Below are 21,422 nucleotides of genomic sequence, written 5' to 3'. Positions count from 1 at the left end.
TAGCCTCTGTCTTGATGGCTTCTCTGTGATACTTGCCTCTCAGTGCTCCAAGTCATTATGGACTCCTTCCTCTGCAGGACTGAAAGAATGTCTTTTGGGGTAAACAGACGTTTTGGCTAAGGCCCGTGAATATGTATTTATGAGTGTTTATATGGGGAATGCCAGGAGACATTATTAATTTTTAAGTGACTGTGCTGTTAATTTAAGCTGAAGAAAGGGGGAGGGGCTAGCTGACAAGGATCCAGTCTATAAAGAGTTTTTACAGGAGCAAATTATTACTGTCGTGCTGGAAAGAGGGTTGAAACATCATAAGGGAAAGTCAGAATCAGACCAAAAACCCATGGAGCCAGAAGATGCCTACACAAACTCTGTGGTCTCCCAAGCCTTCGAATAAGGTCCCCTCCATAGTCTACGCAAATGAGAGCTTACTCTTCCTAAATTATGGGAGAGGATGCAAAAGATCCCCCACCAAATTGCTCGACACAGCCGTCATGTCCCTGCAGCCCACACTTCTCGCACACAAGCTGCAATTACAAAAAGCATTCGACCAGGGCTTGGGAGAGGCCGCTGTGCCTTGCCCACTGTCTTCCAGACTAAACAAGACGTGCTGGTGAGATCTGAGACCCCATGAGTTCCCAAAGCATCTTAACACCATCAAGCGCGTGCTCCTCTCCATTACCAGAGCTGGGCATAGGAATAATTTATGGTTGAGGGGTTACCATGACATAAGGAGCTGTATGAAAGGGTCACAGCACTACACCAGGATGGGGACAGGGACCATGGAGCTGAAAATCTGTTCAGTATGCTGCCACTGAAGGGAAATAGCATGGGGCTTTTTATTAGGTGGGTTTGTAAAAACACACACTAGTTTTATTCAGTGTGTATGCACAGCCTGTGTGGAGGTCAGAGAAGAATTGGCAAGGGTCTGTTTTCTCTAACATGTTGGTCTCAGGGGTCAAACCCAGATCCTTTCCCTCCCAAGCCATCTTGCCAGCCTACAGCTGGGATTGTTTTCAATGCATAAAGTATACGTGAGATATGTCCGGGATACTCATGCACAGTGTGTGCCCATGGGCGCAAAAGTCAGTTGCGTTTTATGGCAACTGGTACCAGGAAGAGCCGAAGGCCAAGTATTTATACCTACTGGGAATATTTCACAGTGAAAGATCCATTCTTCTCTTGAGGGGCTTGAATTCAAAACACCAAAGATCTGGTGGTATAAAAGACAGAAAAGGAAACTGAGTCACAGAGATATTAAAGGGAATCATGAGGTGCCCTGGGTCTTAGCAAAGCTTAGGTAAGAAGTTTTGTTCTGGAACTATCCATAGGTCTACTTCTGCCATCCTGGTAAGTCTTTAAAAGGTTGAACAATATTCTACAGGGAAGACAAAACAAAAAACAAAAGGCAAAATTGTGGGTACCTGTGTGTCTTACAAATACAAGGCGATCCTCCAGATGTGAGTTTTAACATCATTGTGACATCTTCCTATTCTTCAAAATGTTGTTAAAACAGCAGTTTTTAAGACCTACCACCCACATCATTCCCTATATGCAAACCCTACTCCTGGATCCTTGGGGGAACTCATAATTGTCATCTGGGTACTGATGTTCATTTTATTTTAATCATCTCAAGATAACACTATGGTGAGGTTTGTCTCGGATAACCTGGTAACCAATTGCCTTCACTAGATATAATCTAAAGACACCAATAATCCCAAAGGACCAGCATCAGCACCACACTGGCCCTGAACAGAGTTGTGCTGTGAATCAGTTGTCTTATGAATCAGTTGCCATGGTGACTCTTCCTTTGTCCTCTGTCCTCTCCTAATGTTGTACCTCTTCTCAGGACATCCTGTATCCTTGTATAACCACGCCTTGCCCAGACATGTTCTAGCCAAGTACCCTGAACCCCTTGCCCCATCCAATGTGTCAGTGAGATAAACCAGTTGATACAAGATTACAGATGAATGTGCTTTCATGGTGAGTCATCTTTTTTAAAAGGTTTCCATTTTAGGAGGAGGGGCCCTTGGGGAAGGTTGGTGTTTGTCGAGGAAGGGAGAGTCAACCTCCCTCCAGGATGTGGCTGTTGGTAGATTTCCACGTCTCGGTGCACTTCCTCACATCTGTGTGCCTACGGGAAGCGCTAATTGGACTTGGGGTTATTAATGAAATAAACAAAAAGTGGAAGACATGATGTTTAGGAGGGAGATAGAGTGGGGGGGATGCTAGGGTGAGTGGGAAGGAGTAAGAATATATGGTCTGGTCAAAATCCATTGTTTAAATGTACACCATTTCAAAGAATTTTTTTTTAATGCTTAAGGCTTCCATGGTATAAAAAGGTGACTGAGTCAAAAGAATCCATCTGGATTACGAGGATTTATAAGTTGTTCTTAAACATGGTGGGTGGGTTTCTGCTTGCCCAGGACAGAAAGACGGAACAGAAGTTTTAACTAAAAGCATGAACGCCTGCTAGGCATAGATCCCTAGTCTTGGGACGGGGGGGGGGGGGGGGGGGGCTCTCTTGTGACTAGGATGTTTGCTGAAGAAGAGAAGAGAGAAGAGACCATCCAAATCTCACAGGAACAGGCTCTCCACAAGTTGAAACTGTGTGTCCTGTCATTGTTCTTGAGTTTCTATTTGGTGGAAAAAAACTGCGCTATTGGTGTTACAAAACAGATGGGAGTATAATTTATGAATCAGTTTATGAAGCCGACTTAGTAATCAAGCTTTACAGGCTGCCTTGTTTCCCTGTCTCCAGCGTTTTCCTTCTAGAACATTTGTCATTCGACATTACAATGCTGAGACAGAAGGGAGTTGGGCATTACAAAGTACAGGGAAGCCCTTCCTAATACCCCAGAATGTTGTTTGTGGGCCTTTCCTGTGCCAGACCTTTCTCTAGGGGACTAAGAATCCTGTCAGCAACATGTCAGAAAGGTCAACATCTGTGATGGAGAAAAGCAGTAATCAGAAGGAAGCAAGCAGATAAGGGGAGCTTGTTTCAAAGAAGCAGTTTGAAGAAATTGAATGAAGGCAGTTTGTAAGATGGTCCGATTAGCTGTGCCTTACTTCTTCAGCAGGGCCTTTTACTTAAGGTGGAACTGGTTTATCAGAAGTCAGAGGAAATGTGACCCAAGAAGAAAGACAGAAAGAACAGGTGTCCCGAGCTGGGAACAAGTTTAAGGTGCACTCCATGTAGGAAGGAGACACGTAGGGTAATTTTTACCACCTCTCCTGTGCATTCCTCTGGGCTGCTTTCCATCCTGCTGCTGCTGCTGCTGCTGCTGCTGATGCTTATGATACTGGTGGCGGTGATGGTGATGGTGGTGATGACGATGATGATGATGTCCCTTGACCACAGACTGGCACGTAGGCATCCTTTTATTTAGCATGTCAAATCAAATCCTGTTTGGCTTCAGCTCAGAAGCTTTAGTGGAACTCTGGTAAATTGCGTCTCTTCACTCATGTTCCTAAGAACTGAACCTTCGGAGTGATTCCAGCTGCACCCAGCCTTGAAGCCTGGGGTAAGGAAGGCAGATGCCAGGGCAGAGAGGGTTCCTGTTTTTCCTGTTTGTAGGAGATGTCAGAGCGGTTTTCAGCTAAATCTGACAGCACAGCTACACTGAAGACATGGTATATTCATGGCTTTCTGAAATTTCATCCCAAACTCTAGATAAAGCAATACATTAATTGGGTCATAAATAATCTTCACTCATGCTCTGGGTCTGTGATTTCTTACCTCTAATTCTGAATTTTTTTAAAAGTCTTTGAAAATCAGATTCTTTTCATAATTCATTTGGCCGTGATGCAGAACCACCCATGGCCTGTCATAAGCTGTGTGAATGTGTGTATCTATCCAGTTGTAGGGATATTAATACGTTAAGTGGAAGATACTAGAACCTGCCAGAGGCATTACAAAAGTCTGTAGTATTCCTTCCATTTTAGCCATATGAAATCAGGCATTATAGACTCTGAAAAATACATTTCTGATGCAAAGTCTGCAAGAGCAGATTGTCACTTACCAATACTCGGGGATCTCTAGTCATCCGCCTGGCCTACCACACAGTCAGCTCCAGGCCTCGGGAGATGCTGTCTCACTAAACCAAAGGTAGATGACTTCCTGAGCTAAGTTGAGTGCGATGATGCCCAAAACTGTGGCAGCGATCCGGGAACCCTTGCAGATTAGCAACCTCTGTAGAGAGGGGAAAGGTGAGGGAGGAGAGAGCTAGCAGCAGCATTTACAACGTGGACAAAGCTTTATGAAGGAAACAAAAGGTAGAAATATAGCATGTGGTTTCTACTATGGCACTGGCACTCGAAGCTCTGTGCAGACCCCACTACCAGCCCCAACCCTGGTTCCCTTGGATCCACGGATGAAATACACACATACATATTAGCTTATTTTTAATATGCTTTTTAGCTCAATGGCCCGGCACATCTAAACCTTCTGTGGCTAACATGCCTTCACCTTCACTCCCAGCTCAACACCTCTAAACCTGCCCTCAGCTTAGTTGCTCCACTATCTTTAGTCTATTCCAGCACCTCTGAATCTTCCTTCAGCTTGGTTGTGTTTCTAATCTCCCACCTGCTGCCCCAAGCCCAGTCGGAGAAGTGGTTAATGGCCGCTCCACCTGAGACCTCACATAGCTGGTGGCTCTCTCTCTCCCTCTGAAGCACAGAGAATCTCCTTTTCCCTTCTGCATCTCCTAGCCTGCCTGCCGGAACCTGGAAGTGCTGCCTTTTCCACCCAGCCATTGGTCACTAGCATCTCTATTGGATAGATCAAGAATCAACTGGGGAACAGGACCTTCAGAGTTCACATTCAGACTGGTGATCAAAACACCAAAACCACCCCTAACTTAGAAGTGTTCTTCCTCCTGGTCATACCCCTGAGCAGGTACCATAGGTCAGTGAGGTTATAGAAAAGTGGGCTGGTGGGGTACACAGGGTCACAGCCTAGTCACAAGAACAAATGCAGCAAGGGAATAGATCTCATGCATGGCTGTGGCTAATATGAGTTGAGGAAAGAATATATTAAATTGCTTTACCATTAATAAAACTACAAAGCAAACAGGCCGGCCACACCATAAACTAATTAATCAATTAGTAAAACAAACAACAAATAATTCCTCTGATATAAACCTCATTAAATTGCTTGGTACATCTGTAATTTCCAATGCCCATGTACAGTAGTCATTCTGGCTTTTCGCTAAAACTTGGTTCTGAGTATAATACTACGGAGCCGGACCAGCTCCCACTTGATGGGATACATGTATCTAATACAATCTCTAGGGAGAAAGGACAAGATGAAAAAGGAGAGGTCCTTCAAATTCCGACCATTTCTTCATAAGATGATATTTCTCAAACTAATGACTACTGATATGTAGACAACACATCCTCCTCTCCGGATATTTAAGTTTCATAACCTCAGAAGGAGGATAAAGGATAGATGGGGCATGGAAGTGTGTGTGTGTGTGTGTGTGTTAGACTATAGTATGTATATCTGTGTGGGCATATATAAAGGTATACACACACAAACAAGCACACACACAGGTATAAAGCCAAAGAGTGGGTCACAGATGAAAGCATCAAGCCTAGAATTTGGCATTAAAGCAGGCAGACTGGAAGGAGGAATGCCAACCCAGTTTGTACAAGAAATGTAGGAAGAATTTTTGGAAGATTTCTCTCCAACTTCTTCCAACTTCAGTGATAAGACCAAGTACAGAATCCCACTTTGTAACATTCTTTTAAAATCACTTACTTGCATGCCAGCAGCACTGGAAAAGACCAACCACACTCCTGTGTCGCCCTGTGAGAAAAGCTACTAGAAAGAGATGCCTGGGGGCTGTCGGGTGAGAAGCATGAGACTCTGGATGGCCATGTAGGGTATAGGAAAGGATGACTCTAGAGAAGAGCCCACCAATCAGACTATCGATTAGTGCCTCTAGACCCAGACTGTAAATGGGCTTCTGGCCAAGGCAAGTAAGTTAAAGTTCCAAGATTATAGGACAGACTTTTATAGACCAGAATGTAAAAGTTAGCATAACAAAAATTTTACCACCATAAATAAGATACACTACACCCACATACCCATGTGCACACACATTCATGGTTATAACAACAGCACCTCATTGCTTCTAGAATTTTATCATCACCCAAACACCAGGAACAATACCAACTTGGGTGGTCCTTGAGGTACTTTCATTTTTCAACCATGGTCCCACAATTTTAACCACTCAAAACATCACCTGTTTGGACAGGTAGGCTTGGTGGCACATGCTTGTAATTTCAGTTCTTCAAAGGTAGAAGCAGAAGGATCAGAAGGTAGAAGTTCAAAGCCGGCCTCATCTACACAGAGAGTTTTAAGGCGTCCTAAGCTATATGAGACTCTGCCTCAACAGGAAAACACCTATCAGCACTTGACTTCAACATACCAGTCACAATGAAATTGTTACACCCTCAACCCCAAGTAGAGAAACTAGACATCTGTGGTGTCAGATCTCAAAAAAAAAAAAAAAAAAAAAAAACCAACAAACTCAGGACAAATGGCTAACTGTGGAGGCTATCAGCCTACCAACGTGTTGCCTCACTCTAGACTTACTCAGTACCTGGCTCCTCTCAGCTCTTCTCAGCTGCTCCCAACCCTGAACATCTCCAGCTCATGAGCTTCTCCTTCCTCAGCTTCTCATTCCTATACAACTCTGTCATTTCAGCAATGTGCTCTATTGGCTGCCTCTCTTGACCCCCTCTCACCCTCCTCCCCTCTCACCCTCCTCCCCTCTCACCCTCCTCCCCTCTCACCTCCTCCTCCCCTCTCACCCTCCTCCCCTCTCACCCTTTTCCCCTCTCACCCTCCTCCTCCCCTCTCACCCTCCTCCTCCCCTCTCACCCTCCTCCTCCCCTCTCACCCTCCTCCTCCCCTCTCACCCTCCTCTCCTCTCACCCTCCTCCTCCCCTCTCACCCTCCTCCTCTCTCACCCTCCTCTTCCCCTCTCACCCTCCTCCCCTCTCACCCTCCTCCTCCCCTCTCACCCTCCTCCTCTCTCACCCTCCTCTTCCCCTCTCACCCTCCTCCCCTCTCACCTCCTCCTCCCCTCTCACCCTCCTCCTCTCTCACCCTCCTCCTCCCCTCTCACCCTCCTCTTCCCCTCTCACCCTTTTCCCCTCTCACCCTCCTCCTCCCCTCTCACCCTCCTCCTCTCTCACCCTCCTCTTCCCCTCTCACCCTCCTCCCCTCTCACCTCCTCCTCCCCTCTCACCCTCCTCCTCTCTCACCCTCCTCCTCCCCTCTCACCCTCCTCTTCCCCTCTCACCCTTTTCCCCTCTCACCCTCCTCCTCCCCTCTCACCCTCCTCCTCCCCTCTCACCCTCCTCCTCCCCTCTCACCCTCCTCCTCCCCTCTCACCCTCCTCCTCCCCTCTCACCCTCCTCCTCCCCTCTCACCCTCCTCCTCCCCTCTCACCCTCCTCCTCCCCTCTCACCCTCCTCCTCCCCTCTCACCCTCCTCCTCCCCTCTCACCCTCCTCCTCCCCTCTCACCTTCCTCCTCCCCTCTCACCCTCCTCCTCTCTCACCCTCCTCCTCCCATCTCACCCTCCTCCTCTCTCAACCTCCTCCCTTCTCACCTTCCTCCCCTTTCCTCTTATGGCCTGGTACATCTGGCCATGTTTAATCTACAGTCCTGCTCCAGACTTCCAGATACCTCAGGTTGTAGTCTTCCTCACATTCACAATAAAGTCTTTCCCCTCAACCTCACCTTGGAGCGCTCATGTCTCTACTTTATACATGTGTCTCCCTGTGAAGAGACTTAGAGAAGAGAAAGGCTGATGGTTCACACATCCCTCTCATCTGGAAATCCAGACTTTAGACTATGCTTCTTCCTCGAACTGGGTATGTCTGTGTCCTGATCCTTTCTTCAAAGTATGCTTTTCTGTTTATTTAACTCTTGGCCGATTCCATTTGGAATGACTAAGACCCCCACGTGGGATCAGAGGGTCTTCCCAACAACATCCAAAGCCAGCTGTGTTCAGGAAGACGGGACAGCAAAACCCTCTGCAGAGACTGTGTCAGAGATGTCCAGAAAGACACATACCTGTTTACACTGCTTCTGGTTACTGAAAAGAGAGACAGACAGACAGACAGACAGACAGAGACAGAGAAACAGAGACACACCACAGAGTCACCACATCAATGAAAGGAAAGAGATGTCCAGTTTCGAGGAAATCTAATCTTCTCACTCAGGGCACCAATGATGTTTTTATAGAAAAAAAAAAGTTCCGGTTTTTTGCACCAGTGTTAGGAAAAAGATAAAGGGGGAGTGTATATTCTCCACGGGGGTGCGGCGAGGCATGGGGGCAAGAGGGACGTCTCCGGGGAACCCATGTTGGGAATCCCTTCCCCTGAGGCACCAGCCACATGACGGTATAGTACAGAATAGAGTTTATTTAGAGCATGGGGAAGGGTGTGGGTAGTAGGGGCAGAGAGAGAGAAGAGGGGAAAAGCATCGAGAAGCAGAGGCCGGCCGTGAGCACATGGAGGAGGAAAGGAAATGGGGGTGTAAGGGCAGGAGAGAGCAAGAACAAGAGGACAAGAGAGCAAGAGAGAGAGGAGGGGGTACACAGCCCCCTTTATAGTATCAGGTACTTGGGCGGAGCATACCAGGCTGTTGCCAGGTAACTGTGGGTGAGGTTTTTCAGAATCCCAACAGCTACCCCCCACCCAACCCAGGGAAGCCTGGATTAGGTGACTTTCAGGATGCTTCCTTGCCTAGAATCCGGAAAAGTCTAGATGAAACCAGAATTAGTCTATGGCCTCAAGACCTAAGTCTACACCCAACACTCTACCACAGCCTGTGTAATCAGTTGTGTTCTGAAATGGGAAAAATCAGGAATGAAGAGTAAATGATACAATGTAACGTCCCTCCTGGAAAAACACAGAGTGACTCAGAAGTCAGTAGAGGATAGCATTTTAGTCGAACTTTTAAAAAATATTTTTAATTACATGTTATTACATTGTTCTAAATCATTATAATTTTGTATTATAAATTATTATATCCAGGGATTCGGTGGCCCTGGTTTCCAGCCCAAAGACTGAAAACAAAACCCAAACAAAGCATTCATTGCACTAGCCTTTTCTTTACACACATGCAGGACTATCTCACAGTAAGTACGCCAAGGTTGGCAGGTTCTCGCTTTTTGCCTGGCTTGTTGATCAGCTGAGGTGTTTGCAGACCCCGACACTGCTGTATCCATGGCTTCTCATCACAGAGCCCTCAGACAAAGGGGCATGATAAAAATTATGCCGTTATTAGAGAGGATTCACGAGTAAGTGAGGCATTTAACCTGCCGCCTTCCTCTGAGCAAGCTGTCATAGGTCAATCTAGATTAAGCCTCGGGCACACAGTAAAAACTACAGTGCACAACAGAACGGCCTAATTTGTACTCGTGGGCAGGTCTGCAGTCTCTGAAGGACCGACTCACAGCTCCACCCTCCCAGCTAAGGGCTCCTGTTCACAGCACACACAAAGCCATTCCCAGTCACCCCCTCTCTTGGCAGCCATGGCTCCAGTCAGCTACAAAGACTCCCAGAGGCCTTTTGTCAATTGTCCACTGAAGAGAACCTAAACACCCCCATGTTGCCATTCAGTGGACATCCTGTTTACATGGTGAATGAGGACCTGGCTTGCTTTTCCCCTTCTCTTTTTCAAGCCTGTAATTATGTTTACCTAAGGCCTGCAGTAGGTGCCAGGAGGGCTCTGGTTTGATTTCCCTGGCTGACAGGGCAGAGGACAGGAGGCAGCCCGGCTGACCCTTGAATCCTGGCGGAGAGCCAGCCCTGCACACACCAACCCTCTCTTCACAAAGGAGCCATTCTCCCCCAGCTGTTTTCTCTGCGGGCATGCTGGGATGCACTGGGTAATTGTCTAGCAAATGTCCAAATATGTCAGTGCTATATACTTTCTGGTCAACCAGATGATAGAGGAGAGGGAAGAGCAAAGCTCTGGGCTCTATGGTAGGCCTCCCACACACAGCGCAGCATACTGGAGCCATCCCATTCCAGTATGGTGTTTGAGCGAACGCCAGCACTGCCCAGAGAGTTACATATCATTCCCTGGTTTTCCTCGGAGAAGAAATGTGGCCTGTGAGTGCCCCGCTAGAGTCTTGTAGATCGGGAATCTCAGCTTGACCCATCTTTTGACTTAGAGGTAGAAATGGAGAGGGGTGAATTTTAGAATCCTTACATTTCTTTATAGAAATGCAAAAATATTACTTTGAATCAATGAATCAGGAGTATCTCTGTCCCTTTCCCCACTAACTCTAATGTATTTTCAAACAGCGCATTTAGCATAAAATACAGTTCTGCCTCTTAGATGCCAAAACCTGCCTATGGTTATAGAACTCGGAGATCACAACCTGTGCCCCAAGGCAGTTCCATCTGCACATCCTCAATATGTCAATTAAAAGAGCTAAAAGTGGAAAGCAAAAATGGGAGATTTATTCACTGAGGTCATACTGGGAAGAGGAAGCCAGAGAATGCCCCACCCCCACCCCAGTCCCACTTTGGGGTCCTGAAGTAATATGGAAGATTAACTAGAGGGCCAGGAGTATGCACATCTAAGTAGTTCTGGTCAATGTGTGTTTCCACCCACCATCCACCCATGCTGTGAAGACTTCAGTCTCATCCTATAAAGGGTCTGGTAAGTTACTCCAGTTATGTGGAATCTCTTTGCAAGAGACAAGTGCCTGCTCTGCCTGGCAACTGTTTCCTCTCCAACAGGAGATACATAGAGAAATTCTAATTTCTTCTGAGTTCATTGTTTCAGTAGTCTTTGAAACAAACTGTTTCTTTAGAATATTTTTAATTTGTGCCCAGCCAGGTACATACTGACAATGGCTGAAAAGTCTAGACAAAATACTTTCTTAGAAAAGAATATGAGGATTTTGGAAATAAACAGTAGATAGGCTGTTCAGAAAGATGAAATTTGGAATCCACCATAGTATTAGCATGGAGGTAAATTATTAGTTTGGTTGGTTGATTTGTTGGTTGGTTGGTTGGTTGGTTGGCTGGCTAGCTGGTAAAACTAGCTTAGTTGGTTGGTTTAAGGATTTAGCTTGTTCAATTAATTTAGTTGGTTAGTTGCTTTGGTTTAGCTATCAGTTACTTAACTGGTTTACTTGGTGGTTGGTTGGTTGTTGGCTGGATTGGTTTGATTGGTTGGAGTGGATTGGATTGGTTCAGTTAGTGGATGTTTGGATTGGTTTAGATCGGTTAGTGGGGTTGGGCTATTGGTTGGTTGGTGGGTTGGGTTCAGTTAATAATGGGTTTGTTTGGTCAAGGTAATTCAAAACAAAACAAAACAAAACTACTCACTCTCTCTCCCTTCACACACACCCCCACCCTGTCTATCTTTCTGAGCCTGCACACACTCCCTTTTCCCTTTATTCCTCCCACTCCTCACTCTAGGGAAAAACAGGCTGGATGTCATATTGTAAAGAGTCCTGTGGAGAAGTTCACAGGTCAACAGACAGCCTTTTCCAGCCAGTGAGGATGTCTCAGAATGGACTTACAGATGAGCGGATGAGCCTGGAGGAGTTCTCCCTAGAAGGTCAAGAAGACCCCCACCCTGGGAAACATCTTGCTTACAGGTTTGTGAAGGGTGACAAATCGGAGTCACTCAGCTAAACCACTGAGCACAAATAGATTCCTAATCCACAGGGCCTATAAAATGCTTGCTACTTTAAACTATTACCGCTAAATTTATTAGATGACAATAAATAATGCATTGAATGGAGGAGACCCTAAAGGAGAAGCTATAGAAGAATACCAAGGTAGCCTCTTACTGCCTCTAACTCCTGAAGACCCTAGCTGTGACCTTCATAAATAAATAAGGAAAGGTAAACCTGCTTAACAACATTTCCTAACAGGACATTTGCAATTTAATTGTAAGTTATCACACTGTCAGAATTTCACTTTAGGGAAAGGTAGGACTTGCAGAAAGTAACCTAATAAAATGTGGGGCAGAGGCTGGGACATTACAAAATAGAGTCAGATATGGCCATGGTCCTCAAGGAAGAAAGAGTAACCAACAATCAATAATGCTACAATGTGTCCAATGGGGTTTAAGGAGAACAGCTATACCCTGTGGAGAGAACTCAGCTGAATGACAGCTTGTGCTACACCCAAGGATATGTTACCCATAATGCATCATGGTGACTGTGAGTCTCAGTCCACAGGGAAGACACTCATTGTAAGCTGCCAAGGCTTGATGCTGCCAGGGCTAGTCAACTGTGGACTCTGGGAAAGAAAAAGAACCCAAGAAAGGACTAATGTGGACCAAAGTGACAACTCCTAAAGGAAGACTGTGGTTCCATGGGCTCATGGAGTCCTCAGGCGGGCCTCAAGCACAGCAAGAGAATGTTCATTGCGAAACAGCAAAACTAGGCCTCACAGCACTGTGGGACACAGGCTCACAATGTACTCCTTGCTGCGGTTAAGAACTGTGGCAAACTGAATTATGGCTCCCACACCCACACCCTCATTCCTAGAATTTGCAGCATAACCTTGTACAGTGACAAAGATGATCAGACGAAGGAGGTAAAGCCAGGGAGGTGACCCTGGATTGAATGGATGAGCGTGGTGTCATTGCACGGTCCTGTGGGGGTGGGGGGGGGATAAACCTGGGAGATGCAGTCCCCAGGAGAGCTGAGGTGAAGGTAGCAGCAACTGGAGTGATTTACTTTAAGGACTGAGGAGTGGGTCACAAGGCCAGGTAGACAAGCAGTTCCCAGCAGCCATAAAGGGAAAGAGGACAGACCGTCCCCTTGGAATCTCCAGAAGGAACCAACCCTGAGGAAAAGTCAACATTCACCCTGTGAGACCCCGGTCTCATCTCATGCTGACCTCCAAAGGGATAATAGAATTAATTAGTGCTGTTTCCTGCCACTAATGTGGTAAGAACTTGTTGCAGTAGCCACAGGAAGCTAATAGAAACCATCAGGAAGTAGTCAGAGAAAAGGATGGAAATGAAGGCAAGTCAGTTAAAATCTCCTTTCCGGGGCACCCACACTGAAACTGCCTCTGCGGCTACAACTGTCCTTACAGTAGGCATGATCATCCAACCTCAAGAGCTCTTCCTTTAATAAAGGGGACAAAGGCCGAAAAGGATTAGATGTAATTCAAGGCATTTACACCAAAGACACCCGCTGTTCCTCAGGGACAACACTTGTCACAGAAATTTTACATAGGAAGATTTCTAATCACAATGAACCTTGTCTTTCCCTACAATATTCACTATGACTTAAAGATGGTGCCTACATAGGCAAGTGTGTAAATTTATGTAGAAAGTAGGCCTTTACCTGCACGTTGCTTTATAGCACAGGGAAACATACTTTGTGACTATGCAAATATTCCAGGTTTATACAGATTAAAAAAAAAAAACACCCTTAAACTAAACATTTAAGCAACAGAGTTAAAAGTATAAATTTATAGCTAATATAAATTAATATATAATACTGCTGATTCATGTCATGAAGTATGGAGAATTCAACCAACTACACAACTGCGATTAAAACAATGATCACAAAAAGTTAAATTCCGGAGATAGATAATTCTTTAAAAGAACAACCTTGGCTGGCAAAGATGGAGACAAAAACATCCTTCTGGAACGCACAGGTAGTAGTAAGCTGAGGCAGGAAGGTTTCTTTCTTTCCAATCTTAGTTGTAGAGTCAGACATATCTCTCAGCATGGCAGAGTTGAATGTGCTCTGTACTCATGTGTACCACTTCTATAGTATATATGCAGTATTATATAAAGATGTGCTAATACATACTCTTTGATAGGTTTTGCTCGGGAGGGAAAACGCCCCCTGCACTGGCTGGCTTCATGTCAACTTGCTGCTGTGTTGCAAATGTTACATATCCCGCACAGGCCATGGGTTTGAACTACTGGGACTACTATTTTGGGAATTTGTGAAACCTGTAGGAGCCGGAACCTACTCAGAGGAAACGGGTGTCTGGGGATGAGCCGGATGGGTTATGGCCACAGGGCCAAACTACCACCTCTGAGGTGCCTTCCCCACCATGATGGCCTGTGTTCTTTTAACCAAAAACCAAAGTAACTTGCTTCTTTTGGGGACATTTTCACAACCAAAAAAAGTTAATATATATGCATACATATGCTAAATTAATAATGATAATAATATCATATAGTCACACACCCTTCAGAGGTCCTAGAGGAAATTCCATCCCTCACCTCTTCCCTTCAGGTTGCTCCAGCTCTTCCTCAGCCTGGTGTGTATCACTCTTGCCTTATTTCATGTAGCCACCCTCTCTGTCTCTACCATGAGTCTCTCACAGGGACGCTTGGCATTTGGTGTAAGGCCACATAGACCATCCAGAATAATCTTATCTTTGGTCCTTACTCAATTGTGACTGCAAAGATCTTTTTTATAAAGATGCATTCTCAAGCTTTGGGATTTAGACCTATCTGTCGGGAAGCCACCCATTTAAGCTATTATAATATTGCTAAAAGTTATAATCTGATAGAGCTGAGTTGGTGGCCCATTTGGTAAAGTACCTTCTGTGTAAACATGAAGACTCGAATTCAAATCCCGAGCATCTGCATAAAAGCTTCTGCTGACTATTGTTGGGGACTTGGACTACAGACTGTAAGTCACTGACAAATTCCCTTACTATATAGAGGTTACCCATAATTTCTGTGACTCTAGAGAACCCTAACTAATACACTGGGTGATAATTGATCTGGGTATAAAATCCCAGGAACCTTGCTCTTGTGGGTATCTGACGCCCCTGAATCCTAGGTGTGATAACAACTTACTCTTACTCCATTCAAGTTCATTTATCCTCAGGAATCACTTATATTTTCCTTTTTTCTTTTGAGGTTTTAAGTTTGCCTATACTGTATCTATTTGTTTATTTCTTATGTCTACTTGAATGGCATTCTAGAAGCTCTTTGAGTCTAATACCATTATCTATATTTCTTTATCATTTACCATAAATCTTGAAAGAATTCTTCACCATCTATACTTTCTCATTCTGAGACTCCCATGATATCAACACTTTTATTTACTTCCACATCCCATATCTATTAACCTTTTTTTAACCTAGTTATTCCCTTTATCAACCCTTAGTTATGCCTAAAGGACTTGAGACATCTAGCTTACTGACTAGTTCATCCAAGATTTACAACCTGCTGTTTAGCTCTTCCATTGAATTTGTCAACTCACATATTTCCTCATTACCTAATATTTCTACTGGATCTTCTCTTATGAATGCTATTTTTTGCTATTTTTCTCTTTTCCTTCTTTGAAGATATTTGTTGTGTTTCTTTTTTACTCTTCTGCTTACCCCCACTGAGTCCACAGGGCAAATAGTAATGCTTCGCTCTTACTCATGTTTCCCTTTATCCCCAGATATAATGTTCATTACACTATGTCCATGCTGGGACATAGTTGGTGGATCTCTACATCATCAGATAAAGACTCCTTGATGCAGTGTTTACTTTGGTCTGACCCTATTTCTCCATCTGGAATCCTCTAACCTTTTAATACTGTTCTTTAATTTAGTACCTGCAGCTCCAGGTAGCCCTCACCACATAACAACTGTCCTTAGTGGAAGCAAATATGTGTGTGCATATAAATATGTCTACTCACCTTTTAGTTGTGCTAAACGGACAATCTAATGATGACAACATAATTGTTCATTGCTTAAAAAAAACTATTTCATATACCAAAAAAACAAAAGAGGGGGACAGAAACAGTTCACTATCAGTAGGACGTATGTTCAGTTTTATCAGAGAACAGTTTCCAGAGAAGACTGAGCCAGCCAGCCCTGTGATCTTTGAAGTATCAGGACTTCATATTTCCAAATCTGTCTTACTGGTACGAAAAACATCACTTAGGAAACTGGGGCATTGACCTCATGTCAACCTCCTCAACAGGGCATCAACAAACAAGAGCTGGCCAGTGTGAAGAGGGCACGGAAGATGATACAGTCTACCTAAGCGAGTCTCCTACCATCGTTGCCAAGCCCGGGGCCAGTGTAACCGTCTGCAGTGATGATGTTAAATCACAAAAATGTGGAGGCTCAGAGGGAAGTGCAATGGGTTGTCTAAGGACTTCAAGATAAACTCAGTCAGGACAAACAGAGCTCACGTCTGCTTCCAAAAGGAGAAGCAATCAAAGGACAACCAGGCTGGGTTTCTTTTGATGTTCTCAGCATTTGTCTCTGGAACTGGGGTCGCTTTGTCAACTTGGCCAACTCTTGGAGAAGGGTAAAGTTGCCAAGCGGGACTCTGACTCCATAAAAGTCTGTTTATGTCTGCATGACAAACAGCACTTTTGTGTACTGAGGAGGAAATGCCAAGCTAACAAGGGAGACCACGAAGCCACAACATTTTAATTTCTCGTTTCGAGAGAAGTTAGCCTCCCATTCATGTTGTAGTATTACAGATTTTTGTGACGACTTTAAAGTTTGCCATGGTAGTTATGGTAATTTCATTACCCACCACATCTTCATCTTTTAATTTCTTTCCCATTTATAATTATACAACGGTAATTAAAAGGTATTACCGCTACATGCTATCCTAGCTAAAACCCTGGCCTGCCAGCCGTGTGATATTCAAGACATTGCTCTGTCTTTATTTCTTTTCTCCATTTTTGGAGGAAGAGTGGGGGAGGGGGAGGAGACAGTGGAGACTCTGGTCATTATAACCTCAAATCCTTTCATCAACTTCTCTTTGTTCCTTAAAAAAAAAATAGGATTTTTCCAAGTAGCCCCCCCACCACACACACACACACACACCAAATGAACTGTTTTGATGTAAGAGTTTCCATTTCAGCCATCTCTCACCACATCTGAAGTGAAGCTCGCTCAGACTCACTAAGAGCATGCAAGAACTTCAAGTGTTGCTGAAACTTGGATCCAATTCCGTCTTCTGGTGCTGATGCCAACACCCTTGGCTTCCATTGCTCCAACAATCTGGAGGCTGAGCATCCCCGCCAAGGCACCTCTTAGCTGTCTCTTTCAGCACATAGAAGGTGCTTGTGAGTAAAGGCTTGTCCACCCATCAGTGAATTATCACTCATAAACTTAAGAGAATGGCTTGGAACTAAAGACACAAGCACTCAGGCTGAACCTCGGCTGTAAAGGGTGCTGTGGACTGATAATTAACCCCAATTTTAATATCTCCAAAGAAAGTTGAGACCCTGGAGCCAAGCAGAGCCGTTGCCCTGAGAGAGTTTGCACACTAGCTGGAGTCAGGACACACGTGTTTGGTTTCTGCCCGTCTCCTGCCGTCTTTCCACTGAAGAGTGGATATTCTTGCTCTCCAAGTTCACACAAACCTGATATTAATCATCTATGCAAGGACCAGCACAATTACAGTGAAAGAAAAAGCCCCAGGCTGTCAGTTGGTCACTGTTCTTATAATCAGTCACTGAAATAACGTGGCCTCTATTTTCCACCTCACCTCTGTCTCCCAAAAACTCCACGCATGACCTTTTCCCATCAGTGACCTTTACAGAGACCATCTCAGCCCACCTGGACCTTGAGTCTCAAGAAGCAGAGGCTCAAATCTTGATCATACCTCTCTTGTAAGGGTCCCCGGTTGCCTTCAACACTTGCCCTCTCTGAGGTCTCAGAAAAGGTTCTCCTGCACAAAGCACTTTCTCTGTGGCAAGGAATAAAAACTGCTGTTGGATTCCTCACAGAGTAACAAGATCTTTTGCTTTCGGCTACTTTGGATCAACCCGATGAAGCAGAATGACTCTGTCTGTCCCAGATTCCAATGCTGAACCCCTAAGACCCCAAGTGAATTTCTTCCGAGGCAGGGCCTTTGAAGAGATAACTCAGGTCAGAGGCCTGCCCAGGACCCTAATCCAACTGGGCTGGTGTCTTCATAATAAGAGATCCCAGAGATCTCTCCCTGAAGACAAGGAAAAGCCCATGTGAGGTGTCCATCTGCCAAGACAGGAAAGAGGATCCTCCGGAGAAACCAGCCCTGCCAGCACTAGAGCTAGGAGAAATCTAACTTCTACCATTTAAACTGCTCAGGGACTTTTTTTTTAAGTGGCTTGACCAAACTAATAAACCTGTGGAGCTCTAGAAACCTCAGTGCCCAGGCCAGGCTTCCATACCAGTACCAGAATCTATAAGAAAGGACCCATGCACCATGAGATGTTCCCCTCTGAGCCCCAGATTAGGCACAGACCACATCCAAACAGTGATTTCCAGGCATAAACCAAGCACAGAGAGATCCTTTATTAAGCAAGGCAAAGCAACAAGGTGGCTGAATTTAAATTTAAACAGCAGCAAATCACTTTGCAGAGAGCGTTAATTTTAAGAGAGGAAAAAGAGAAGGCCTGTGTGAGAATGAACAAGGATGGGTTGGTAGATTTTGAGTGGGTATTTTAATTAGGGTCGCTAAATGGGGATTTTTTTTTTTATTGCTGGACCTTGATTTTTGATAGTTGGACATTGGTGAGCAGCCTCAGGAATGAGTTGGAGATAAGAAAGTGGACGGGAAGAAACCACGGCAGCTGGCTTTAGAAATGTAATCTAGCGGTTCAGCAAGGGAGAGGGGATGTGAAGAGGTAAGACCGGCAAGACCTGCAGGGACCATGTTTGTCATGCTCTGTCTGCTAGAGCTCTTCACTAAAAGTGGATACTGTAAACTTCCCGATAACCCCCATGTGTGGCCATGCCTTTCAAGAGAAGGATTTACTGTCAACTTCCAAACATGGTTTCGTTTCTCTTTTGATTTTACTTAACTGGTGCTTCCGTTTATACGATGAGGGCTTTTATCAAATTCTATTTGCTACATATATTCTGTCTCAGTTTACTGCCATACATACACATAGAGAGATGTTTGTGTGTATTCACATCCATGAGGGATATAGGTATAAAGGTTTGCAGGTGTGGATACACAAACACATCTACAGGCACACATAAATCCACATATACAGATATACACATATATAAATGTCCTCCCGTCACTTTTCAAATAAGATGGAGAATTGAGCAGAATTGCAGAAATACTAACAGCTAACTTTCTCACTAGCCTAGGAACACTGTTATCTTTTAAATCCTTAGTGACTGTTCAAATTTATGCATGGAAGTTCTGGATGACTTCTTTTTTTTTTTTTTTTTTTTTTTTTTTGGCTTAGCTTTGACATCGTGCTAAATACTACTCTAGGTGCTGGGGAGGGACTCAATACTCACTCAGAACCTACCCAGTCCCTGCCCTAGTGGGGTAAGCAGCATCCGTCCGGATGGAGGTTTACAGGCACACTGAGGTCTCTGCCTTGGGAGAAGGGAACTCCAACCAAATGCTTCAAAGTTCCCAACAGCCTCAAAAATCATGGCAAGCTTTCTGAGAACATGCCAAAGGCATCCTTTACTTATATGGAATTCTTTACTTTTTGTTTGCTTCTTTGTTTGTTGTTATGTTTGGGGGCTGTAGAGATGGCGCAGTGCTTAAGAGCGCTGGCTCCTCTTTCAAAGGAGTGGGGAGTGTTCCATTCCTAGCACCCATATGGTAACTTACTCCCAACCATCGGTTACTCCAGTTCCCAGAGCTCTGATGCCCTCTTCTGGTCTCTACTGGCAACGGGCACAAACATACGTGCAAGCAAAACACTCATATGCATAAAATACCCAGGCTTGGTGGCCCATGCCCAAGCTCAGCAGGGGCAGGTGGATCTCTGTGAGTTTACATAGCAAGTTCCAAGCCAATTAAACTCCGTGTGTGTGTGTGTGTGTGTGTGTGTGTGTGTGTGTGTGTGTGTGTGTGTTTGCTTTACCATAAAGCAGTCTGAAGTCCATTCTGTGGTGGGCAGCTTCTGTTTTGGATTAACTCTGGGCTAGAGATGTACTGCTGTGCACTTATATATCAGGCACAGTGCCTGGCCCTGTGAGTAACTCTGGGACAGGTCCCATCACCACCAGCCTTAGGTATGAATTTCAATCTGGTCCTAAGGAACACACCCACGGTGTGTCTGACACACAGGTCTTCACTAGGCTCATCTACCGAGAGTCCCCAAGTAGAAATCACCCCAACCTGAAGTTTCACTTGTTCTCACAATTAAGAGATGCTAAGAATGCTGAGATTTTATAAAGGTCCCTAGAGAGAATCCGAGACACTCAAAGGACGTTCCCGACCTGTATGTACCCCCTGGGAACTAGGCCATCCTTTGAGTTAGGGTTAAGCAATTGTCCACCAAGAAATAATCGCGGCTCTGCATGGTGAGGACCTATGCAGATGAAGTTTCCGGTATCTCAGCTGCTCCTGCCTTCTGGGAAAGCAGGGAACTCCTTCCCCTCACATCTTTGCCGTGTCCCCAGGCACTGTGGAAGTCCATACGGGAACTAGTATTCACTAGACGTTTGAAAGAAATGAATTCATTAGGGTCTCAGATGACCGCTGATATAGTTTGGGTCACACAGGGTCCGTGGCCTTGAGATTCTTGAGCTGGGGTGGTGGTGGGTGGCTGGGTGTGAGAGGGTGGCAGTGAAGGTAGTGGAATTATGCTAATGTCCCAGTTGTTTATGTTCTATGAAATCTGAGGTCCCGCAGCCATCCAGCTGTTCACCAGTGAGCAATGAACTCCTGCCCATACACAAAACGCTGACCTCTATGTCGGTTCCATTGGTTCCCAGTGACCCTTTTTAAACATTTCGAATGGCTGAGCTAATCAAGAACCTACAGCCAGTGTTGGCCTGTCTCCAGTGTCATGACCTTTTCGCGGCACCTCTGAGGTGCTGACAACTCCAAGTGAAGCACAGGACCCTCCGGGACAGTGGTGTTCTCAACCTGTGGATCATGACTCCTTTGGGGACCAACTGGCCCTTTCATGGAGTGGGGGGCAGAGGGGGGAGGGTGTCACCTAAGACCGCCCTGAGTAGTGCTAGATATTTGAACGAAGCCAGCAAACTTCCTTCTGAGAAGCATGTTGTCTGCTTTCTCCAGCAGTGATGTTGCTGGCCGCCCTAAGAATCTCAAGGCTCCCAGGAGTTCTTTTCCTCCTGAATCCTCCCCTCACAAACCCATCTGCACCTAGAGGGGGAAAGCACCTACCAACCAATGATGTCATTAGGAGAAAACAATGTGAACCACTCAGCCCTCCTCTCCCTGACTCTGGATGACACACTGCCCATCCACACTGGGGCATTATGTCAGGAGGGTTGCTGAATGACTCTGCCTCCAGAGTCCTAACCCTGAGAGCACTCACCCTGAGGTGATGCTTTTAGGGAATGAGTCCTTTAACCCCGCGTGAGGTCACTGCCACAAGTACCCAAGATGAACCAGAGCATGGGCCTCCCCGCCAGCACCATCTAATATTAACCATGAGGTAGGTCCTCACCGTCTAAGAGGTATAGAAGTTTATTGTTCTCAACCCCTGACAAGTT

Source organism: Micromys minutus (genome assembly GCF_963924665.1).
Source record: "Micromys minutus genome assembly, chromosome: 22".
NCBI lineage: Eukaryota > Metazoa > Chordata > Mammalia > Rodentia > Muridae > Micromys > Micromys minutus.
This window is presented reverse-complemented; position numbering follows the sequence as displayed.